Genomic DNA, 25,345 nt, shown 5'->3' with positions numbered 1-25,345 from the left:
GCTGCCCAGCGCTTTAGCCACTAGGCTCGTGTGGCTATTTAAATTTGAATTTGAAAAAAAATTAAAATGAATGAACATAATTTAGTTCCTCTCATGCATTAGGTGTGTTTCAAGCCCTCCATAGCTGTATGTGGCCGTGGCCACCATATTGGGAAGTGCAGCTATAGGCCGTTCATTTATTGCAGGGATTTCATTAAACACCTCAGGTTTATAGCCACCTTTTCTACCTTCTGAATTCATCTTTAATTTTTCAGCTTAGCTATCACTTCTGCAAGGAAGTCTTTTCAACCTCCATCTCATCCCTTCAATAAGAGTTGAGATGTCCTTTTTTAATATCCCACCCTATAGAAGTTGCCTATATGTTTATCTGAATTTTCTGATCTAAGATGAGGCCGATTTTCTGCTCAGCTCATGAGGTCAGGGTCTTGTCTTCTGACTTGATCAGCATTATATTGTGCACTTGGAAAGCAAATAATAGTGAAACCGTGATGGAGTGTTTATTAGGCACTGTTGTAAGCACTTTATATGTATGCTCTTACTTAATACATAAGTAGGTACTATTTATCTCCTTTAGTACATAACTGGCTGCTATTGTTATCCCAATATTGCAAACAAAGAATCTGAAGCACAGAGAGGTTAAACCACTTACAGACACCCAGAGGGAGAGGGAAGGGTGAGGCTAGGCAGCTGGGGCCAACTTAGACTCTGAACCTCCATGTCCTTGGCGTTCTAACAATTTTTGTTGAACAAATGTAGGCGTACCTATGAATAGGCAATAAAGCAGACAGTAGTCACTCTTTCCTAACATCACTGTTTTATAAACTGTACTGATTTTCCCACCAGCCTGACTGTGTAAAGTATCGTGTTCTTTTAATAAGTGTTTTATGCTTTCTCCTTCAGTCCTCAACTGTAGGGTGAATAAAGAAGGCGTATTATACTCCCTCTACAAGTAAGAAACCTGACGTCTAGAGAGGGTAAGCAAGATAAAAGGCTAGTGGGATGATACTATTAAGTCAAAGTAAGACACAGGCTTGGCAACTATTCAAGTGACATGATGCATATGGGCAATGAATCCAAGTCATCAACTTTGATTTTCTTTGGCATTAATGTCTTAGTTTTCTCACTGCTCAAGTCATATTAATTAGCAATATCATTTCTTTCTCATAACTGTGTGTGTTGCTAATGTTACTTATTAGAATGAAATAACTAGATATTGTTTTCAACAAATTAAAATGTCTATAAATAGGTCCCCAATCAGACATTAAGCCTCATGACTATTGTATCAGTACAGCTATTAATAAATCAATAATGTGGTTTTTGCCCATAGAATATTTTTAGTATTTCAGATTGAATGTCGATCCCACAAAAAAGAGACTTTTTTAAGGCAAACTTATTTAATACCAAATTTTGGTTTAAGTGAGATTCTCATTACAGCTGACACTTAAGACTGTATCTTTCCGCAGGGTCCAAATACATTAGTAAATATGAAAATGGAGGGTTAATTGAATCTCTGTGGGACTATATTCCATTTTCTTGGAAAATCAAAGCATCAGCATGGATGAGTTGGTGTTCTGGATTTTGTGTACTCAAAGTAATAGCTACCTAATGCTTTGAGGACTTAATATCAAGTGATAGTCTATGAACTTTACCTATATTGACCCCTGTATTCTTGGCAAGAAATCTATAAGGTTATTGTCTTTTTTATGCAGATGAGAAAGCTGAGGCATAGTGCTATAATAACTTCCCCAAATCATACTGTCAGGGAGTGACCAACTGTGATTTGAAGTTCTGTAATCTAATTTCAGAGCCCATTTTCTTAACCACTATTCTCTATATCCTCCCGATCAACAGGTCCAAACACACATGCAAAATTTAAGAGGGTTTTAGAATAATTTTTCTTAAAAAGTGAGAATTATAAAGAACTTTCTGTGTTTTATTGGAGGGTGCCATCTAAAAGGAAAATTCCGTTTGGATTGTCAATGCAGTTTTAAAAAGAGAAAAACTACTAAATAGAAAACTACAAGAAGGGATTCCTGGTATAATTGAGCTCTTCAATTTGATTGAGGAATTTAGCTAGTTAGCTAAAGAAAACTATTAAGGAACAAATATTTTATAATCTATTTTTTACTTTTAATTTCTTACTTTTCAATATAATATCACCTTTGTCCAATGGCAGCAAAAAGCTTCAGTTGGTTTTTAGATACTTTTTCTAAGTCGGTGACACTTAATAGTGCATATTGGCCACATGCGGTGGCTCACGCCTATAATCCCAGTACTTTGGGAGGCTGAGGTGGGCAGATCACGAGGTCAGGAGATCGAGACTATCCTGGCTAACACAGTGAAACCCCGTCTCTACTACAAATGCAAAAAATTAGCTGGGTGTGGTGGCGGGCACCTGTAGTCCCAGCTACTTGGGAGGCTGAGGCAGGAGAATCACTTGAACCCAGGAGGCAGAGGTTGCAGTGAGCCGAGATCATGCCATTGCACTCCAGCCTGGGCAATGGAGCAAGACTCCGTCTCAAAAAAAAAGAAAAAGAAAAAGAAAAGAAAAAAAAAGAAATGCATATTGGTCTTTAAATAACCTTTTCTGGTTACTATCTAATATTGATCCATATAAAGCTAAATGTATCTTCTCTTTTCCCAAACCCAAAGGATAGGAAAAGTAAAAATAAGGTAGCTTAAAAATACATTCACAGTTCTTTATTAGCAACCGCTTCAGTCAAAACCCAGGTGTAATTTTTCTCCTAATCACAAAGTGTCACTAATGACATTTTACAAATATATCGACCGTATTTTCTTGAGAGCTGTTTATAAAGTGAATACAATGGTTCATCCTGGTGTTTGGCCACCTTTGTTACTTAGCAGGATTGACTGGAGATCGGATCTGCCCAGGTCTGCTGTAATCTGTCCTTTAGATGAGAGGGAATCAGAAAACCCGGACGCTACCAAAAATGTGAATTCAAGTGAAAAAAAAAACACGTCTTAGCTTTTGAAGACCCTGAAGTAGTTGAAAAAAGATGATGGGTGCTTTTGACTCTAAAGCTCATTCTAAAGCAGGGAAGAAAAAAAAAACAGCAGATCACTTTGCTTTTCCAAAGAATGCTTTTGAGAAATGTGGCATTCCACAGAAGAACCCAAAACAGCTAAAGCTTTTAGATGGAATTAAAACAATTGCTGACATTATTTAGAGCTAAACTACAGGCAAAGAAAACAGTGAATGACCCAAAATCATGTATGTGGCATTAAAAAAATGTATATGTATATTGAAATGGGGAAAACAGATTCAGAAGAAATGATTTGTAAGGATGTGGTTAGAACTATTTATATACTGGGTTCTATTTGTTTTACAGCTAGTGGTGCACGGACAGCATGAAAGGTTATCTTTGACAAGGTTTTAGCTATTATTTTCTTCCAGTGAAATGGTATTTCTTGAGAAAAAAAGGTCTTTGGAACAAAATAACAATAAATCCTGATTTAGATACATAAACCTGCCATTGATATCACATAATATCAGTGTTCTTTCTCACTCGATACAGGCGTTTTAAAGATAAATGGTAAAACTGAACTGGAAATCCATCTGGCCGGCTGCCTGCTCTAATGAATAACCCCACTTTGGCTCGTGCAATGTAAGCAGAAAGTTCTCTCCCGGCCTCTTTCGTCTGTCATGAATCTACAAGACAGCCGACATAATATCTGGGCGACAACGGTGCGCTAACAGTGCAGTGACTTCCATTTTCTTTGCTTTCTATTGATTTTCACTTAATAACTGGCGAAATACTAAACGTCCGCCCTGAGTACCTAATAAATCCTGCCTGAGCTTTTTATTGAGGAGAATTTAATAAAAACAACCATTGCGGCTGAGGGATTTTTCTTCTGGACAGAACATAGGGGTAGGGGACAGCGAGGTTGGGGCAAGAGGAAGCCATTTGATTTTTTTTTTTTTTTCAAACAGGACTTCTTCCCTTTGGAAAGCAGTGCGGTGGCAGTGTCAAGGAAGCCTGTGTGTTTGCAGCAGGTTCCTTCCAGAAGCAGCTGTAAGTGCCACCTCCAGGCCATCTGGCCAATGTGAGGAAAGGAGGCTGCAAGGGCTTCGCAAAAAACAACTTTCTGTTCCTCTGGTATCCCCTGATAACTGATTTCAAGTTATGGCCGAGGACTGCCTTATCGCTATCAGTGGCTGTCAACAATTTATAAGTATATTCATTTCCCTATTCAACTTAATTGGTATTTTGGATTTGACACTAGAAAAGCAAGTTTGACTTGCCTGTTGGAGTCTGAGGATAGTGCCAACAAAATTCTAGACAATAAAAGAAAGGGTAAGTGTCTGAGGGGAGGGGGCACTCACAAGTTATTCCATTTAATGCTAATTCCAGGCTTCCAAATTCATTTTGGGGCAATCGAAGAGCAAGAGCTCTGTGCATGGCTTTTTAAAACACAAAGAAAATGGAGAAGCATGGGCTTCCCAATTTCCCTGCATGTAAACTTCTAGAACAATTTCTACTGTTGATACTTTAAAAAAAAATCTTTTTCTTTTCTGTGACGCGGTCTTTTAAACTCATAGCACAACTTACGGCTCCCTCTACTTCCTATATTTTAATCGATCTTGAGGTTATTTTCAAGTCACTGGGCTTAATGAACAAATATTTTAGAATTTCTTCCTTTATGTACACTCATTCCTGTCTCCATAAAATGTCTAATCAAGAATTCACATGTGTAGAAAATAAAAAAATAGAAGTACATACCCTTAAAGTGAAGTTAGTTGTTTCTGTGATTTTATAAAATCCGTGGACCTCAAGTTTGAGTATCATTGTTATAAAAAACACAGCCATTCAAGCCACGCATGGCACAGTTACTCATTAACTGGGCAGCTTTTCCTACAGAACATGGCAATATGGGGACAGGGGCCATGTGATCAGGATGCAGGCTTCATGTCATGGACCGGTATCGACATCCTAGCTTCTCCTCCTCTGAAGTTGGGTTACTTTGTCCATGAAATGGGGATATTCTTGGTGAACTAGCGTGATTGACATCATCTCACCAAAATCTCAACAAACATATGGGTACCCAACAAATGCTGTTGATTTATTTCACTGGGGTACTTCAATAATGAGAAGTAGTTAATCAACTGGGTTAGGGTTTGAAATTGGCCAAAATCTCAGAAATCACCCTGATGCAACTTAACTCTTCTCTGCCTCAGTTCCCTGATCTCTAAAATGGAACTAATATCAATGTTTTTAAAACTGCGAAAAGAATTAATGCACATTAAGTCCTTAAGAGATTTCCTGATGTAAACTGTGGACCTGGAGTGTCAACGGTGTGTCAGTGTAGGCTTATCAATTATAACAAGGGGGAGGGGGCTGGGCAGAGCAGGGGTGGTGGGGCAGCTGTAGGGGGGCAGGAACTGCATGAGTAATCTCTGTCCCTTCTACTCAATTTTGTTGTGAACCTAAAACTGTTCTAAAAGAAATTAAGTCTATTTTGAAAAGTTTCCCTGCACATAGAAATACTCCAAAAATGTTGGCTCTTATGATTTACAAATAGTGCTCAAAAATAACTGAAAGCAGTTTGTGAATCTTTACAAAGAAAAACTTGACCGTTAAGTCATTCTGATGACGGAGCTTTCATTTAATTCAGATAGCAATGCCTTTTTGTTAACCTCCATTTTTCTTTTTGAGTATTATATCCTTTCCGTGTCCAATTCTTGCTGAAAGGGGAAATGGAAGTAAAAACCTTTAATTTTTGCCATTTTTTCGATCATTTGGTTTCTTCTCTTTTTCAGAGCAGTCTCTTTTAGATTCTTGTGAAACCTCATCTGTTCTTCCCTGGGCAAAACATGTTGTTCTCATTGTGTTAGATAGGCTAACACTGGAGAAAATTCAGCAGATCACAGTGCACATCCCCAGGTTGCAATGTGGGGACGGACGGTTCAGACGTGGAACTCTCAGGTATTTGCCGGACTGGCCCGTGTAACACCTCTCATCGGTTTGCATAAAGGTGTATTGCTATTCAGATAATGTCTTCCCCTGCTCAACAAAAGGTTGTTGTACTGAGCTGTGATTGTGACAAATGATTTACTATTAGGAACATTCTGTAATTATTGTTCGGTGGGACCGCAGACCGATACATCATTAACATGATAGACGGCCTTTTATATCAGCAAAAATAACTAAATTAATAAAAATGGCTTCATTCCAATCCCTGTCAGAAAGCCAATACTCAGAACAATCAAGTAGCAGTGATACCTGAGAAAGCCATAGTTTATATCCCCCAACAAATCAGGTTTTATGCATAAGCAATAAAATATTTGTATATATAATCTCTGTAATATGGATCTGTATAATATAAGAGATTTTATGGAGATCAGCTCTAAACAAAAATATAGCATATATAAATATTTTCTTCCAAATGATTTAGATTTAAATTTATGCTTTTATGCAATTGGATTGCAGTTTTAGAATATTAGAATTTGCCGTTGACATCTTCTCTTTCAAGATGTCTTAAGCATTGAGAAACATTTTAATGTAGTCTCTACAGACTAAAGTTTCGTTTTTCCTTTCTCTTATTTTCTTCTCTTTTTCCTTTCTCCCTGCCTTCCATCCTTTCTTTCCTTCTTTCAATCCTTTCCTCCTTTCTGTCTTTTCATCAACAAACCCCTAATTTATGCTTTAAATCCTTAGCCTCACATTTCTGACATTTCTACACAGAATGAGAGGAAAGAAAGATCTATTTCTGAGTACTCTGTTGAAATAGACTTATAGAAACAAGATGCAGGCTACAGGCATTGATACAAAACCTTTAGAAATCACAATTACATTTCTAGTTTTTTTTTGCACTTTAATACTGAAAACAAATTTCAATTAAAAAAACGGACAATTATAATAATGGGGACCTGCATGGAAATCTAAGACTAGGAGCTCTCAAGAAATCAGAGAAAGGATAAAACAGAACGCAACTGTTTTCTATTATTTTCTTCCTTCCTTACTTTCTCTCTTTCAGCGTATTTTTGTCCACAATCTCATATCCAAAACTCTTGGGATGAGATGTGTCCTGTAATTCAGAACTGTTATGATTTTGGAAGATATCTTGGCCACAAAGCCGAACACTATCTGCCATCACCAGGGGATCTAGGGTGGCAGATATGTATGCAACAGCACATATGAATACACACTAACTGGGATAAACAAAGATTGTCTCATCCACATAGGTGTGGGTCACATTTTGCTACAAATGAAATCAATTTAGGTCAAAAATAAATGTTGTGTAGAGACTTTTAGATTAAGGAATTGCAACTGAACTGTTCAAACCAACTCTAAGAATCCTGTTAATTTAAATATAATCTAAATTCACCTTGTGTGATTCCATTCACTTTGAACACTTTTTAAAATACTTTATTCTTTTAGAGGAGTTTTAGCCTTACAGTAAAATTGAGAGGAAGGAACAAAGATTCCCCATATACCTTTTTTTTTTTTTTTTTTGAGACAGGGTCTCACTCTGTCACCCAGTCTGGAGTACACCGGCATGATCTCAGCTTACTCTAACCTCCACATCCCAGGTTCAAGTAATTCTCCTGCCTCTGCCGCCTGAGTAGCTGGGATTACAGGTGTGAACCACCACACCCAGCTAATCTTTGTATTTTTAGTAGAGACAGGGTTTCACCACGTTGGCCAGGCTGGTCTCGAACTCCTGACTTCAGGTGATCCATCCATCTCGGCCTCCCAAAATGCTGAGTGCTGGGATGACAGGCATGAGCCAGCACGCCGGGCCTCATATACCCTCACATTCTCACACGCGGTGCCTTCCTTCCATCTTCCACCAGACAGGTGCCTTTGTTACAACTGACGAACCTACAGTGACACATCATCACCACCCGAAGTCCACAGTTTACCTTAGTGTTCATTCTTGGCGTACTTTCTGTGGATATTCCATTTCATTATACATTTGTCCTTTTGCACATTCTGACAGGGTTGTTCCACTCTTTTTTTTTTTTTTTTTTTTTTTTTTTTTTTAATAAGAGACAGGGGTCTTGCCATGTTGCTCAAGCTAGTCTGGAACCCCTGGGTTCAAGCCATCCTCCTGTCTCAGCCTCCCAAAGTGTGGGGATTATAGGTGTGAGCCACCATGCCTGGCTTTTTCCGCTCTTTGCAGGAGCTTGAAAATAATAGAAATCACCACTTTATGGATACTCAATAAACACACGTTATTGGTTGAGTAACTGGTATTGTAACATAGTAGCCTTTTAGAAATGTGCTCCTGTGACTTCATACTTCTACAGAAGTTGCAAGGATCTAAACGCTTCAAACTCTGATAAACTTTATTCACTGACAAATTTATTCTCAGAAATGTTCATACCTTTGTGGAAAAGGTATAAAAATAGTCTATAATTGTCTACATAGTAGATATTTTATTAAGTAAAGACATTGTTTTCAAAGCCAGATTTCTATCTAAAATGATTTTGAAAAACATTATCGTAGCTCAGTTCTTCCAATGCCATTGGCATAAGTGAAATCACTGTCAGTGGCTGGCTATAAAGGGAAGAGTTGTACAGAACTGTAGCTCAAAGATGCTGAGATTATATGAAAAGTGATTATAATTCTGAAACTAAAGAAGGGAAGAGTATTGTGCAAGGTGAGGGGAGGCATGCAGGTAAGGGATCCAGTGCAACCTTTCCTGGGTAGTCAGCGAGAGAATCATGCAATTGTTTTTATGGCTAAAGCTTGATTGAGACCTATTTTAAAACTCGTCTTTTCTGCTTTGGCCTTCTCTTAAAGGAAGACAGATGCCCTTGAAAAGGAGTCTTAAAAGTATGATTCACGGACTTGGGAAGAATTACAGGATGCAGACAGCCTAGAGTGGTGCCTCCTCCCCCCAAAGGAGTTCACATTTCCTTCCTCTTAATCTGAGTGAACCATTAAAAAGTTACTCAGTTCCCTGGAGGCTCTTCCCAAGGAATCTCCTAAAAGGAAATACCCTGCACTGGAAAGGTAATTTACCTAGACAGGATTTCAAAAACTAAGTACCAGTTCAGAGATAACCAGTGACTTTACATGGGCTGGTGTATTCCTCCTTGTAAGGATTCTCCCCTGAAGTCAGTTAACAAATCAAAAAGGTAGGCAGAACAACATCAGGAAAGAACACACGACCCTTGCACATTTTATTTATTTATTTTTATATGAATTAAGTCCTCAAACGGATAGTTTCACTGCTGTTGTAATATCAAACTGTAAATATGCAATACATTGATTTTTTTTTTTCCTGAAAATAGGCTCGTATTCAAACCAGAAACATTTTGTGTTCTATTCTGAGAATGTTTTTAATTATTTTAGCTAGTGGGAAAACTCTTTTCTTCGGGATAGGGATGTGGGAGGGGAACAAAAATCTGTGCTCTGGACCTTAGGGAGTGCTGCGGTAATTCAGTTTCTGAGGTCTTCAGGAAGCCGGGCTTAGGAGTTGATTCCCTTTTATGGCTAAATAACTCTTATGAATTTGTCTTTTCAAAGTCCACTGGAAACTGGAAAGAGGAGCGTGATTACAGAAAGCTGCAGCTGTGAATATTTGCAAAGCAGCTTGGTTTCCCATCTCTATCCATTCCCTCTCCCCTGCCCCCACCTCCAGCAACTAATATCTTAGCATCTTATGGAGTAATATGATAGAACTGTCAAGAATGAATGAGGACTTTGGGCCATATTAATTCCCATCAACAAACTAATGTCTAATGTTTTGTAGGCTACAGATAAGAAGTTGACCACTGCATTACATTTGTCAATAATTTTTGCATTTTCTAGGGTTAGGTTCATGGAAGGAATTTTGTCCTGATGGTCGTGAGAACGCTGTCAAGATTTTGTTGCTCAAATGAGATCCGAACATGCATTTGTCGTTTGCACAGTTTTTCCAGGAAGAAAATGGAGAGGAACTATAAACATGGAGAAACGTGGAAAAATGCAAATGCTGGAGTTAGAGGTGGCTTATATAGGGAAGTCTCTGTATATTGAAACAAATCAGGGAGACTGGGCCAGGCCAGGCAAGAGAGGACAGCACATTCTCATCTTTTACTTCTTCTGAAATTGGAAGTACAAGATTCTGAAATTCTGGTAGATTAAACGAGAACGACAAGCATCTTTCTGCCTCAAGGAACTTAATGTTTTGTAGCCATAGGGCGGGATTCCGATACCATACTTTATTATCACAAACTACAGTCAAAAAAGAAACCAGTTTTGAGAATGCCTGGATTTGTATGTTTTCGATACATAATACAACTCTTTCTGTGTGAAATGAAAGGCAGATCGTGGGAAAATGTATGATTCTATTTATAGTCAAATTCAAATTATCTGATTATAGGGCAAAATTAGGACAGACTTTAAACCTGCCCTTTTAGTGCCTAATTTGCCACAAAAAATAGTAAAACTACTCACATTTGATAAGCAATCTGTCTTGTTATTTCTTGTCGTATGAACTATGAAAAAGAACTAAGAAAAATTCCCCTCTTTTTTTTTCTTTTCATAAAACTCAATCCAGGGCCTGCATATTATATTCACATTTTTCTTGTGTGCTTCCTTTTGTATGTTTTGGCCACACTGGTGGAATTTTCTATGATAAGAGGACCACCAATCCAGTATGCGTGGTGTGGGGTTGGCCCGTTGAGTGGGCCCCACTGGGCCTCCGGGGAAGAGGGCCAGGAATTCACAGGGCTTGATTACCACCAGGGCTTTTTCTGCTTTTAAGTTAACTATGTTCTCCCTGGTAAATCAACGCCTCGACTTCGGAGATTTAACATCAGCTCTGTGATTGAGCAGAAGCTCTGAAAAGAAGACGTCCCAGTAATGCCTATCTGACCTTTCTCCAAGCTTGTTATAAGGAAAATAAGAAGATGTCCAGGAGAAAGGGAGTCGTTAGACGTGGAACTACTAGGGGGACTTAAATGTTTTTAAACCAGCTTCCATGTTGACATATGTAAACAAAAGTCAAAGTGTCTTCATGCATACAAGATAAACATTTATCATTTAGCTTTTCATTTTGTGTCCATAACACTTGCATCTGCCTGTCATGCATATTTTCTTTTTAAAAAAGCATAAAATTAAATTTACCAGGATGCGTCCATTTGTGATTTCTCTATTTACTTCCTGTGATCTAACACAATCTGGTAAATATTTATGGGACACATATGCCATTAAAGTGACTGGGTTATATGTTGGTGACATGAAGATAGAGTAGTTAATACTTGAGATTGGTCAAATGGCTCTGTTAGTATTCAGATTTTCTGTTCTTAATATGGTTGTTAGCATTCTCTTTTTGATAGGTTTGGTTTTATTATTGTGACCAATTTTTTATCTCTCCTTGTATCGATGGCCTATGATGTGTGATTTTCACATGTGACTTAAGGAGATAAGTATATGAACTTGTCCCCCGACTTAGGGTTACCCATATGACTTGCTGTGGCCAAAAGAATAAGGTAGAAATGACAGCATGCCCTAAAAGGCATTGCATGGTATTGCTTTCTTTCTTATGCTTATGCTTAGCCATGAGAACATACCTGGGCAGCACCGTTTGTCCCAAGGGGAAGACGAAGAACATAGAGAACAGAATCAGCTGAGCCATCCCAGCCAAGCTTAGCTATGATCAACTATGTCCCAACTGATCTCCAGATGCATGAGTGATCATAAGCCCTAGCTGTCTAAAGTCACTGCCTTTTGGAATGGTTTGTTATATAGCAGTCACAATAAGATTTATTTTTCCATTCATTTATTAATTTTCAAACATCAGTTGGACACTTCCTAAGCCCCAAGTTCCGTGGCAGAGGCCTGAGATACAAAGTGCAAATTTCCAGGGAAAACAGAAAATGGAGCAGTAAATAAAATAGATGCGCAAAGTGCTGAGATAAAAGTGTGCCTTGGGTGCTATGGTGAATCCTTAATAGGATGGTATAAGAGGCATTCTGGAAGAGGGATAATGCCACACGAAATTTTAAAGAGTGAATAGGGATTAGGAAGGCACTAACATTGGATTTTGAAGAGAAAAAGAGTAGAAGGGCGTTCTAGACAGAGAAAAACACATCGCATTTGCAAATACCCTCATACTGAGAAGCAGCCTGGTGCTTTGAGGCCGTAGCAAGGAGCCTGACACAAGCAGGAACCATGCTTTGCGTTTTTTTTAACTCAACATGGTACTTAACATAGCCAAGTCAAGTATGGTTAAGGGATGGCTTGGCAGTACTATTGGGCACTGTCTTCAGTAGAAACTAGAGACAATGTCTAAGAAAAGTCACCTTAGGGGTACCCAGCATCCTATGTGAATTCAGACCTAACTGCTTGAGAATGTCAAACTAAGGCAGGAAGTCTTTTGATTATCTGTGGTGTTTTTCTCTTCACTTCCTGCTTTGATCCTATAGCACAGGAACTAAAGTATTCTAAGGGAAACTACTTCCTTGGTATTTTTGGCGTGCCTCTTACCAGGAAATTGGTGGAAGTGTCAGGGGTACCCTTTTCAAGAGATTTCCACTTAAACCAAGGGTGGGGGTGGGGGAGGCATCCACTACCTAACCATTTAAGGCTTTAGGCGTTTGTGGTTTGCAGATTTTCACCATCATAAAACTTCATTGAGAAACAGTTAGGAAGTCCTTAAAGGTCGTATCATCACTTTATCTTAGCTGCCAAGTTATAACTCTGCCATTTATATGAAACTATTCTTTAAGTAGAGAGATCTGAAACATAAGTATGTTCCAATTGGAAAGAGGCTCTGAGGTAGATCACCTGGCAGGTTTCCCCTCATTTACCAAGTTGGAAAGAAATGCTCTAAGGAAAAAAAATATATATATTGGTTCAAGGTCCCATTAATTGAGGACAAAAATAGAACTATAGCCCTGGTTCCCAAGCTGGGGGTGCTTAGCACCACCCAGCTCATGGATTCACCCAGCTCATGGATTCTTGACTTTTTATGCTGCACACATTAAACCTGAATCATGGACAAAACTTAAACAGAGGAAAAAACAAAGTGTTTCAAATATCTTAGAGCAAGAAACAACAAATCAAAAAAGAAAATGGCAATTGGAATCTTCAAGAACTGAAGGAATTTGCTTTTCAGGTATCAGGCTAATTTTAGAATGAGTAAACAATTAGTAAATTTGACACGTAGGTGTATGAAGTAGGGAAAGATATGGAAGGGGAAGAAGAGGAAAGAAGACACCACATCTTCAAATTGAATTGAATGTTCTGTGACTTTAAATGAAAGCTCTTCTGTTGTTGGGCAAATAAATTTAAACCACTTAACATGGCAGAGAAGGTCAGGCAAGCTTATTATAGTGATCATAGCGTTACAGCTATTGCGATTGACCGCTGCTCTCTGGAATCACCAATAATCAGAGACCGCAAGCTGTGTTTGCAGAGAAAGGTCATCATTCATTTTTTTCAAAGCATTAATATCTTTTGTTTGTTTGGCTCAACATGAAACAGGAATCGATAGAGGTAATTCACAGAGCAATTAGCCCCTCATCTGTCAAACGGCATCTGGGTGTATTTAACAAAAAGACCTTTGGAAAGGTTTAAAAAGGAAGAAAGTGCCTGTACGATCAACAATTTATATTTTCTACATGACATGTTGTGTATGTATCTGTAAAAAGGGGGGCCTTGGGAGTAAGAAAATATACATAAAGCATGCTATAAATCTACACTTCAGCGTTACGATGTTGCAGTGTAGAGATACACCCTAAAAAGCTTAGATTACATCCTCATCCCGTTCCCAGGAAGACAGCAAGCAAGTGGCATTTGGGGTCTTTACATCATGTTTGAACACAGCCATGGCACATAGATTTCTCTGAATAAAAGACTTCCAGGAAAAAACTTACTGTGGACACTGTAACAAATTGGAGAGGGTCAAGCGTCAGGAACAAATGTTCCCTTTTGGCTTCAAAGCCTGTGATTTCTGTGCTGGGCTACACTGCTTCCGAGACAGGTCACAGCCTTCCTGTGCCACCCATCAGCCGGCTTGGGAAGAAGTCACTGATGGAGACGTCTTTCTCACTGCTCACCAGTGGCCACACCACTCTTGTGTTAGCCCTCTCTCTACATCTAATTTGCCAATATTGGAATGAAAAGCAAAATGCAAAATTAAGTTAAAAGACTTTTTGTACTCTCAAAAATGAATTGTGATCTGGATCTGTTTTTCTTTACGGAATTTCAAATGTGTGTACTATATGGAATGAATGCAATACATATCAAAGACGTGGACTTTAAAAAAATCAGCTTAGGGACTTGTCTACACGTTTACACGAATGCTGTTACTCTCAGCAGGACCAGATGTATTTTTGAAATGTATTTTCTTTTCAATTTTGGCTTTTGTTTTCCCCTTGGGTTTTTTTTTTTTTTTTTTTTTTTTAGCTTTTCTTTCTTTCTCTCCCCGCACACCCCCACCCCAGCCTTCTGCCTTCCCTTTTATTTGGGTCTTCTCCCAGGCCATAAAATGATGGCTAAAAAAGAAGTCATGAGATATAAAAGAAAGAGAAAAAGTTTTGCTTACCTTGTGACCTGTTTTTGGTTTTGAATTTAATTTTTTTTCTTAATATCAGATCATTCCAACAGGCTCCTTATCAATCTCTAGGGCTCTTTCTAGATAACTGTGTCTTACCTGAAAATTATGTAACATAGTTAATTTAAAAAGCAAGCAGGCCAGGCAAAGTGGCTCACAGCCTGTAATCCCAGCACTTTGGGAGGCTGAGGCAGGCAGATCACCTGAGGTCAGGAGTTCAAGACCAGCCTGGCCAACGTGGTGAAATCCTGTCTTCACTAAAAATACAAAAATTAGCCAGGCATGGTGGCACGTGCCTGTAGTCACAGCTACTTGGGAGGCTGAGGCAGGAGAATCACTTGAACCTGGGAGGCAGAGGCTGCAGTGAGCCGAGATCACGCCACTGCACTCCAGCCTGGGCAACAGAGAGAGACTCTGTCTCAAAAACAAAAACAAAAACACAACAACAACAACAACAACAACAACAAATCAAGCAGCTACAATTAACTTTGAGTAGAGTCACACTGTGAAGAAAATATCAAAGCAAAAGACTGAAAGAAAATCCTCAAGTAATGTTGTCTTGGAGTGGAGGGATTATGGAGGTTATTTTTGTTTCATTCAATTTCCCTATTTTCAAAATTTTCTTTCTTTTTTTTTTTTTTTTTTTTTGAGATGGACTTTTGCTGTTGTTGCCCATGCTGGAGTGTAATGGCACGGCCTCGGCTCATCGCAACCTCCACTTCCCTGGTTCAAGCAATCCTCCTGCCTCAGCCTCCCTAGTAGCTGGGATTACAGGCATGTGCCACCATGCCTGGCTAATTTTGTGTTTTCAGTAGAGACAGGGTTTCTCCATGTTGGTCAGGCTGGTCTGGAACTCCTGACCTCAGGTGATCCGCCTGCCTCAGCCTACCAATGTGCTGGGATCACAGGCATGAGCCATCATGCCTGGCCTTAAAATTTTCTATAATAAACATATTACTTTTTAATTGGAAAAAATAAAACATTACTTAAAATTAACGCATTAACACAAATAAGACAATCATGTTTTTGTACATGCATTATATTTTATACTGACCCCAGATGACCACATTTTTACTTTTTATAAACACTGCCAAACACTCTATAGATTTCTGTAGACATCTTATAGAATTTTTCTGGGCAAAATTAAAATCAGTTCTTAGAGTCTCATGAAATTGTACAGAGGATGTAAAACTGAAGTTGAGTAGAATAGCCAGAAGTATCACAGCTCATGGTAAATCTAATTTTCTGAAATTACGACATTCTGTTATAAGAGAATTTCATTGTCAAATATATGGGTTCATCTTATTTTTCTGAAGTTGGAATTTAATCCTGGAGACTTTTTGACACAGTATTTTCTTCCTTCCAACTTCTTTTTTTTCTGTTTATGTGAGCTGTGTTAGAAGTTTCCATACATTCACTACATGGCTTCCTTTAATTAGATGGATTCTCCGTAACCCACAAACACTAGCTAATAATTGTTTTCCAGACTTCCAGTTACTAAAGCAGTCAGCAGTTGCCTGGGCTCTATTTTGCTTTCATGAAAATGCTATAATATACTTCAACAACAGTCCAAATCATCCCACCTTCCAAGTGGTTATTCACAAGCAGGGGTCATTATTTCCTTGTTAGACTGTCTTAGGGGTGGGTCTGGTTTCCACGGGCTTTGCACATTCTTCTGATTTGTAAATCAAACCTGAGTTACAAAGATGGACTGCCACCTCCTCTGGGCTCTGCTTAGTGTCACAGGGGTACAGTTCATCAGACAAACACCTCATAAGCATCAGTTCTGGCTGCCTTCCAGGGAAAACCATGTCATGCCATTGAATAACACTTAGGACCCAATCTTTCATCCTCCTCCTCCATAACTAAATAAATTGGGTAAAGGTCTTGCCCTGTCTCAAGATAACAAGAAGTTTAAAGAACTTACTAGTGTTTCATGTTGCAGACACTATGCTTTAGAGGAGTGAACAAAAACAAGATGGCGGCTTCCCTGAAGTTCAAAGGCAGTTCTGATAGCAAATGAATACTGACAGTCCTTCGTGTTTCCCTCATGGGTACAAATAATCCTGCTGAAAACAGGAAGGGGATTTGGATTGAGGGCTGAAAGAAAATGAGCATAGACTTTTCTATCGCTATCCTACTCAGAACCTCATTATATAGAGCAGGGGTCAGCAAACTTTTTCTGTAAAAGACCAGAAGGTAAATATTTTATCCCTTGTGGGTTACACCACTTTCTTCAAATCCACTCAACTCCGCTGTTCCAGTGTGACAAAGGAGCCATTGATAATCTGTAAACAAAAATAGGTGTTGATCGGGCTCTAAGAAAACTCTGAAATATGAATTTCATATAATTTTCATGTGTCACAAAATAATATTCTTAAGATTTTTTTTTTTAACCAAACATTTCCAAGTGTAAAATTCATTCTTGGCTCACAGGTGATACCAAAGCAACCGTGGGCTGAATTTGCTTCTCCAGTCACAGTTTGCTCACTCTTGCTCTAGAATTCAGAAGTTCCAGTGCACGCTTGTGAATCAGATTTTACAGAACCAAGGGTCCTTCTTGGCTCTCTCTCAGTGTAGTGACAGCTGCTGTTACCATGTAACTATCGTCTCACGTGAATAAAGGTGTTTTTCTTTCATTTGAATCTTATCTTTTGTTATTTGAGAAAAGGCTCATTAAACTTCTTAAACTCATTGAATTTAGAAGAGAGTCTTAATTATGTGTGACTCAGGCATTAGGGGAGAATATGCATAACCCGACCAAATTAAACTGCACAAAATCATGTCTTTCTATTTTAAAAATAGATATTTTGTTTTCAGGTAAAATCCAAGATAGTCTACAGAGGCAATAGAACTTTAAATGACTGTTTATTCGGGCAATGAATATATAAATAATTGGTAAATGATTTTGAAAACTATTTGGTGACAAAAGAAAACGTCCCTTTCTAATGCAAGTTGGAATAAATCAGAGTACAAACTCTACATTTATGTGTGTATATATTTTATATAATAGAAAGATAAGAATTAAAATGTTAACAACATTTATGGAGATGGTGGAATTACTTCTTTGTGCTTTTTTCCTACTTTTCAAATATTTTGCAGTATGGTTACTGCTTGTATTTAGGAAAAAAAAAAACAACTAATGTTACAAGAATATCTTTTGCTCCCAATTTTTAAAAGTGTTTTCATGAAGAGACTTATGCCTCTGTAGCAATCTTGGACAAGGGATCATGAAATAATCTGCATGATTCATTGACCGCTGGAAGGCTTTGTGATAGCATTGAAGATAACCTTCTCTGTGAGCTCATAAAAATAATTACCTGAAAGTTGTACAAATTCAGCATTTTTATGACATGCAAATAAAGAAAAGGAAAGAAGAACGTGAGATAACACAAAGTAAGATCTCATAAAAGGGACAGCAATAACTATATGTAAAAAAGAAATAATGGATGTTACTAAGTTCTGTAAAATTTTGGCAGGTCAATGGAATTAAATGAGAAAGAGCTAACAAACCTCCCTCCTTTGCTATTCAAATGATGAACAAAGCACCAATTACTCTCTGGCATGAAAATCTTATTTATATTTATGACCAAAGGTGTTTTTAAAAAGCTTGCCTTCATCTTCATTTGTAAGTTTCTTAAAAAATTGGCTGAAGCCAAACAATGAGACTTTCATTCATGAGAACAATGTAACAACAAAAAAAATTCTTCCATGCATTGTTTAGTGGATTTTTTATTTCAAAATTTTTTAAAAAGCAGATCTCAACCCACAGCCTAACCCATAATTCCTACTTATGTATTTATTCCTAGTATATTCTAGACACCACCAGGAAGGGATACACAGGATAGTTTATGTTTTTCTTAATTTAAAGAAAAAGATCTTGAAAGAAGCTATGAGAAAAAAATGTTATATTAAAGATATTGCTAAGTGTCTAGTTTTAAAAGATCGAATAGCAAAATATATTTATTTATGTGGTTCACGACTTCAAGATAAGCAAGTGTATGAGAATAAAAGAGCCAGTGGCTTCTCAGAAGTGAAATAATGACATTTTAGGCATGTGATACCTTTTGGCCTGAAAGCTTCAGACTTGGTCATTAGATGTGGCATGTCAATAATTTTAGAATAAGGATACTAATAGAAATATAACTGAGAGAGGCATTACTGGGTGTATCTTCCCTTCTCTCTCTTCCCCTGCTTCTATTCCATAGAAACCCAGTTTCCTAGTAATCTACTTGACTGATGGACTTGTAAGGGAGAAGAAATTATAGCTGCAGGACCCGTCCACTTTGCTTCACCTTATCAAATGTACTCACCAATTTATGTTCTTAGCACTTTTCCACAGTCTGACAAGAATCAGGACCATTCCAGGGCTTTTTGAGCACTCCTGTCTCTTGGGGTGGTGACCTTCTATCTTGACAATTCAGATCAAGTCACCAGTACCACCCACAGGCCACTGATAGATTTTCAGCCTGCTCTAGGTGAATGAAGAGGGAACGTGATTGCAGACTTTAGTTCTTTTTCTCCTCTACATTCTGATTCAAAAATGTACTTTAACATTCGAAACTCATCTGCAAAAGATTCAACTCCCCATCATTAGCTGCTGATTGAAAGTTTATAATAAATGAAGGAGATGGATGCTATGCGTGGATGATGTGCGCCTGTTCCTTCTAGTTGGGGGCGTATCAATGGATTCACTAAATTTATGAAGCTATGTATGAGCGCTGAGTTCTATAGAAAATGTTCTTAAAAATTGAAGACTTCATAATTTGGCAGAGAGAGTCATGGAAGACTTTGTAAAGCAACTAAAATGTGAGTCAGACCTTAAGGATGAGTAAATTTGGATGGGTACACAGAAGGAGAAGCAAGAGAAAGTAATGACCTGAGTTGATGATTACTATTACATTGTATCTGAGGGCCTCTGTGGGTTCTGCAAATGCTGTCCCATTCCATTCTCATTAGATGAGGAAGCTGAAACTCAAAGAATATACGATTTTCCAAAGATTGCACAGCTAAGAAATGTGGAAAGACGGACTCCAGCTCAGATTTTCCTCATTCTGAATCTGACGTTCTTTTCGGTGCACTGAACTGTATCAGAATGTTTTTTAGAATGCAGACTGACAGGAGAAAGAGTGAGGAGGTGTGAATAAACACAAGCTTCAGGATGACGGAGCTTCCTTCCTGGAGACAATGGTTGGGATGAAGCAGCGAAAAAAATTTTTTTCTAGGAAGAATTTCAAAATGAGATTCCACCTGCTTAACAAGCATTTGTCAAACCTGAAATTATTTTGATTGCAAAAGTATTCCATGTTAATTGTAGAAAATTAGAAAACTGTAGAATCACCAGCTAGAATCAACCAGAACTAGCTATTGTTAATGTTCCAGCGTATCATCTTCCAATCTTTTCATAATTTTTCTCCAAATATTACATATTTATGTATATATTAGTTTTATAAAATTAAAATTTTGCTTTTTTTGTATTTTGATGTCTGAATTAGTAATACATCACAACCACACTCCATGTCTTCTATATTCTTTGGAACCATTTTAAATAAATATAGAATATGGCATCCTATGAGTTACCATAGTTTATTAAACTTCTATTATTGAATGTTGACATTATTTCTAGTTTTTCTTAATTATAAATAATGTCTATTTTATCTTATAAATCATTTATCTCTGATTTTTCCTGAAAAAAACAATTTTTAAACAAAATTCCAGCTTGGCTCATTTCCCCTTATATAGTAAATTTAAATCAAAATTTAAATTGTATGTTATCCTAGGAACCGAAGCTCAGGTCAGACTCCTGAGGGGATAAACCAACATCCTAGCAGAGGCTTGACCCAATTATCGTCATCACTTTAGGAAGTTAAACTTTTCCATATCAGAAACAGGAGCGGAGGGAGAGAGGTTAAAGGAGAGATTGAAGAAGAGGGGACAGAATAAGAAAGAGAGAAACACTGGTTTTCTTCCCTCAGGAATCAGATACCTGTTCTCCACGTAGGCCAATTTTATTTTATTTTATTTTCAAAAAGATCAGACTCCAAGGTGGTCCTGAGGTGAGGTAGAAAAAACTCTTTAGACTGTGTCCAAGTGGCTATTTTCCTTTTTAAAGCCTAGTAACATCACAATGATGGATTTCTCCATTCGGGACCATCACACAGTGAAGGAAACCACCCGGGCTTACATCCCAGTTACTCAGTTTCACAGCTCTGTGGCTTTAGACACGGCCTTTAATGTCTCTCGATCTCAGCATCCACAGGGTAAAAGGAGACAGGGATGCCAACTAAAAATCTTTGGATCCTGACAATTAAATCAGATTACATAGCATCAGGCAATCACAAACAACTAGCTCTTTCCTCCTCCCTTTCTTCCACCCTTCTGCTCATTGAGAGCAATAATTTTTTTCTTTTCTTTAGATTTCTTCATTGTAAAAAGCAGAGTTCATTCATTCCAAAAAATTTTAAATCTCTTGGCATTGAGAATTCAAAGCATTGTCCACGCCCTTACAGAAATCACAGTCTAGTGAAAACTACAGGAAAGCTAACATAAATTACAAGGTCAAGAGAGAGAGACGTTGGTACAAAGTCGTGTGTTCCCAAATAAAGGAGGACCAAATTTATTGGCGAAAGGGGATCAGGGAAGTAACCCTTGACGAGGTCTTACAAGATGAGCACTTGCTCGCCAAGCTGGGGAAGGAAAGTGAGCACTCTTGGCATGGGGTAGCTCTTACCCTGTGGTAGTGAGGAGAGGGTTACTGGTCAGCAGAAGGGCCTTTAACAGAAGCTAGAAGTTGTTAAGAAATGCCACTTCCTCTGCAGAACCCTTTCTGGTTCCTTATACAGGAAACCCTCTACCGCCTTAGCACTTTAATTGCACCACATCTGTGGAATTCTTTGACATTTACTACTTCCTGCTTTGCACTGGAGATATTTGTGTACATATTTTACTTTCATTATAGCACTAGAGAAACAAGAGACTTTTATCCTTTAATTCTGGTATTACCTGTAGTACCTTCAACTTTATGTATATATATTTATTTATAATACAATTTATTTATTTTAAAATTTCCTAAAGTGTCCCCATTTAGGGGGTCACATTAGACACTTTGTCCCTCAGCCTTTGGGTTTAAACCCCCTTCAGTCAATAAGTAAAATTTTATTTTACTTATTTTATTTTTTTAGAGACAGAGTCTCTCTTTGTCACCCAGGCTGGAGAACAGTGGTAGCTCAAGGTAAACTTGAGCACCTGGAATCATGTGATCCTCCTGCCTCAGCCTCCCAACCGGAGTAATGAGGACTACATGTAAGAACCATCATGCCCTGTTTTTATTATTTTCTTTTTTCAGAGATGACATCTTTCTACGTTGCCCAGGTTGGTCTTGATGGCCTGGCCTACAGTGATACTCCTGCCTTGGCCTCTCAAAATGCTAGGATTACAGGGGTGAGCCATCATGCCACTTATATAGACCAGGTATGGTGGCTCACCTCTGTAATTTTATATATAGATCTATATATGTATATATAGATATATATATAGAGAGAGAGAGAGAGAGATTTTATTTATAAAATCACCCGTGTGATTTCTTAAGAAAGCCTATATGTTTCGTATTCATTCCCTTCATTATAGTGGGGCTCTTGGTCTTTTTACTTACAAAATTCATGTTGGGGAAGTTTGCTTTTGAACTTCATACTGGGGAATACTTTACGTATGAAATTCATATTGGATACTTCTGAACTTCAATATGAACTTCATATTGGATACTTCTGAACTTCAATATGAACTTCATATTGAAATGCAACGCATTCGTGTTACAATACATTGCATCCCAACCATTGGCAGGTATGTAACACCTCCTTCTTCATTCATGAAAACCAACTGAACAGATTTTGATCTTGCTATCAAAGAAATGGATTTCTCCTAATATCATAGATTCTCCAAGAGTAGACAATGTACCCCCCATTCAATTTAGAGTTCCTTGGGCAGAGTCTATGGCCTGACAAGGAACTCCAGGAGATTGTGATTTGCTAAGTTCCCAGCAGGGATGGAGAGTGGCTGGGGTCCTTTATGGTTGTGTGGCCAATTTAGGGACAATTTGTCCCTCAGCCTTTGGGTTTAACACCCTTCAATCAATGGACTATAGTTGGTTTCAAGTCAAATCTGCCAAGAAGACTGTTAATATTCACCTCATGATCTTGGTTATTATGGGTAGTAATATAAGCAATACTATATTACAATAATATCATCTATAATGGCTTACATTTATTGAACATTTACGATAGCCAGGCACTTTGTAAACACTTTGTCAATACTAACTGAATTAACACTCAAAGTAATTCAATGACATGGTTACTATTAGCATTCTCATTTAATAGATGATAAATTGGAGGAGAGAGAAGTTAAGTATTTGTTACTTGCCCACAGATTACACCTGGTAAGTGAGGGACCCTGAATTCAGACCACAAACGATGTTGCTGTGGAATCTGGGCATGTATTCTTTATGCCATTTCATTACTCCTTGAAATGACCCAATCAGGAAGACATTATTGCTCCCATTTTATAAACAAAGTGCAGAGAGTTTAAGTGACTTGCCCAAGTCCACACATTGAAAATTGGAAGAACTAGGCAGGGTGCGGTGGCTCACACCTGTAATTCCAGCACTTTGGGAAGCCGCGGCAGGCAGATCACCTAAGGTCAGGAGTTCGAGACCAGCCTGGCCAACATGGCGAAACCCCATCTCTACTAAAAAAATACCAAAAATTAGCCAGGCGTAGTGGTGGGCACCTGTAATCCTAGCTACTCAGGAGGCTGAGACAGGAGAATCACTTGAACCTGGGAGGCGGAGGTTGCAGTAAGCCGAGATCGTGCCACTACACTCCAGCCTGGGCAACAAGAGAGAAACTCCATCTCAAAAATAATAATAATAATAAAATAAGAAAAGAAATGAAAATTGGTAGAACTAGGATTTAGAGCTCAATCTGTCCAACTCTAAAGCCCAAGTATAGGACTCTAGGCTCCCTATTCCTGTTTAAGGTTTAAACACCTGCTGGTTGTAAGTGTATAGTATCTTCCATGTACCTATGGGCATTATCAGGTGATAGTTTTCTAGGATTAGGGAGAAGTAAATAACGTGGTATCCTAACACTAGTATTTTATTCATTGAGACCAACTGAAGCAGGATTTGATGACTCTATGAGTGAATTAATTTCAGGTTATTTGAGATATTAGGAACATTTCTTACTGATCCACTGCTCTGCCATGAAAACCATAGTCACTTTACCATATTTAGTTACGGTCCATTCTTGAGGCTATGGTTTAGGGACAGAAGGGGTCAAGAACACGGGTAAAATAATGAGAAGGAAAGGTTCTAAAGGAGTACAGATCTAGCTTGCAGTAGGTAAGAGCATGATCTTCTTTTGGAATACTGAATTGATGTAAGTGAAAGACTAGGAACACCGAATATGCCTTCATGTTCAGAATCCAGGTTGGTGTGGGAGCCAGAGCCCACAGGCCAAGGCAATTAGACCCCTCCTTGGGTTTGGTAGGAAGTGGAGATGTAAGTAGCTGCTGGTTACGACCTCAGGGTTTGTGTTCAATAGGAAATATGTGATAAATGAGTGTCAACGAATTGATACCAGTGAATTCATTGCGTAGAGACACCGAAGTGGACAGCTTCTTGTTTGGTTATGATGGTGATCACGTTTATACTCCACCAAATATCTTGGAGTTTTGAAAACGGCCTGATGAATTTGCTGACCACAGCAAACTTCTGCTAATTAACCTGAAGTATCTACCTCATGTTTCTCTTTCCTTCAATTAAATAGTCATACGTCACTTAACATCAGGGATATATTCTGAGAAGCATATCGTTAGGCTATTTTGTCGATGTGCGAACATCATAGAATGTCCTTACACAAACGTAGATGGCATAGCTGACTACACGCCTAGGCTGTATGGTATGGCCTTTTGCTCCTAGGCTATAAACATGTGCAGCACTATACGCAATTGTAACACAATGGTAAGTATTTGTGTATCTAAACATATCTAAACACAGAAAAGGTACAGTAAAAATCTAGTCTTATAATCTTATATGACCACTGTTGTTTATGCAATCCATTGTTGACTGAAATGTTGTTATGCAGCCCATGACTGTATATGATAAAATCGTCAAGTTATCATTTTATTCCCTGAGGTACCAAAAGAGACTTAGCAGAATGCATAATGCAAGGTATGATTCCTTATCTATTTTGAGGATGAAACCAGTGATGTGTGTTTATTTATAGGTTGTTCTTACAATCGTCCCTCTTAAATGAAACCTGACAATTGGAAGGACCTGCGAGAAATGATAATGAGTGCTCCTAAATAAATAAGGTTGTATGGAAGCAAGGGACTTTCTTCCCAAGTATATAACTGAAATTGACAAAGCAGTCACACTTTGCTTTGTAACCATCAACAACTAGTTATACAGCAAATAATCCCTTAACAACCTAATTATATATTCCTGTTGCTTATATTAAATTATTGAACAGTTCAGAAGGCAGTTATTTTGGTTAGATTGGCAGGTAGGGTAGTTAAACTCTTTTTTTTTCTTTTTTTTTTTTTTTTTTGAGACAGAGTCTCGCTCTGTGGCCCAGGCTGGAGTGCAGTGGTGCAATCTCGGCTCACTGCAAGCTCCGCCTCTCGGGTTCAAGCAATTCTCCTGCCTCAGCCTCTCCGAGTAGCTGGGACTACAGGCGCCCGCCACCACGCCCGGCTAATTTTTTTGTATTTTTAGTAGAGACGGGGTTTCACCGTGGTCTCAATCTCCTGACCTCGTGATCCGCCCGCCTCGGCC

General features: G+C 38.3%; 1 long non-coding RNA gene across 1 annotated transcript in view; it reads right to left on the bottom strand.

Moving 5' to 3' along the window:
* LOC101176861 overlaps positions 1-25,345 on the bottom strand; it is a 74,809-nt gene that overhangs the window by 38,300 nt on the left and 11,164 nt on the right. The window contains exons 2-3 of the long non-coding RNA XR_178454.3: positions 16,442-16,583; positions 14,506-14,613 (exon numbers count right to left, since the gene is read on the bottom strand). This is a non-coding gene — a long non-coding RNA (uncharacterized LOC101176861). The remainder of the gene's footprint in view (positions 1-14,505; positions 14,614-16,441; positions 16,584-25,345) is intronic.

The sequence above is a fragment of the Nomascus leucogenys genome, chromosome 6 (assembly GCF_006542625.1).
Source record: "Nomascus leucogenys isolate Asia chromosome 6, Asia_NLE_v1, whole genome shotgun sequence".
Classification (NCBI taxonomy): domain Eukaryota; kingdom Metazoa; phylum Chordata; class Mammalia; order Primates; family Hylobatidae; genus Nomascus; species Nomascus leucogenys.
Note: the sequence above shows the minus strand (reverse complement) of the source record. Positions and strands in the feature narration are given on the sequence as shown.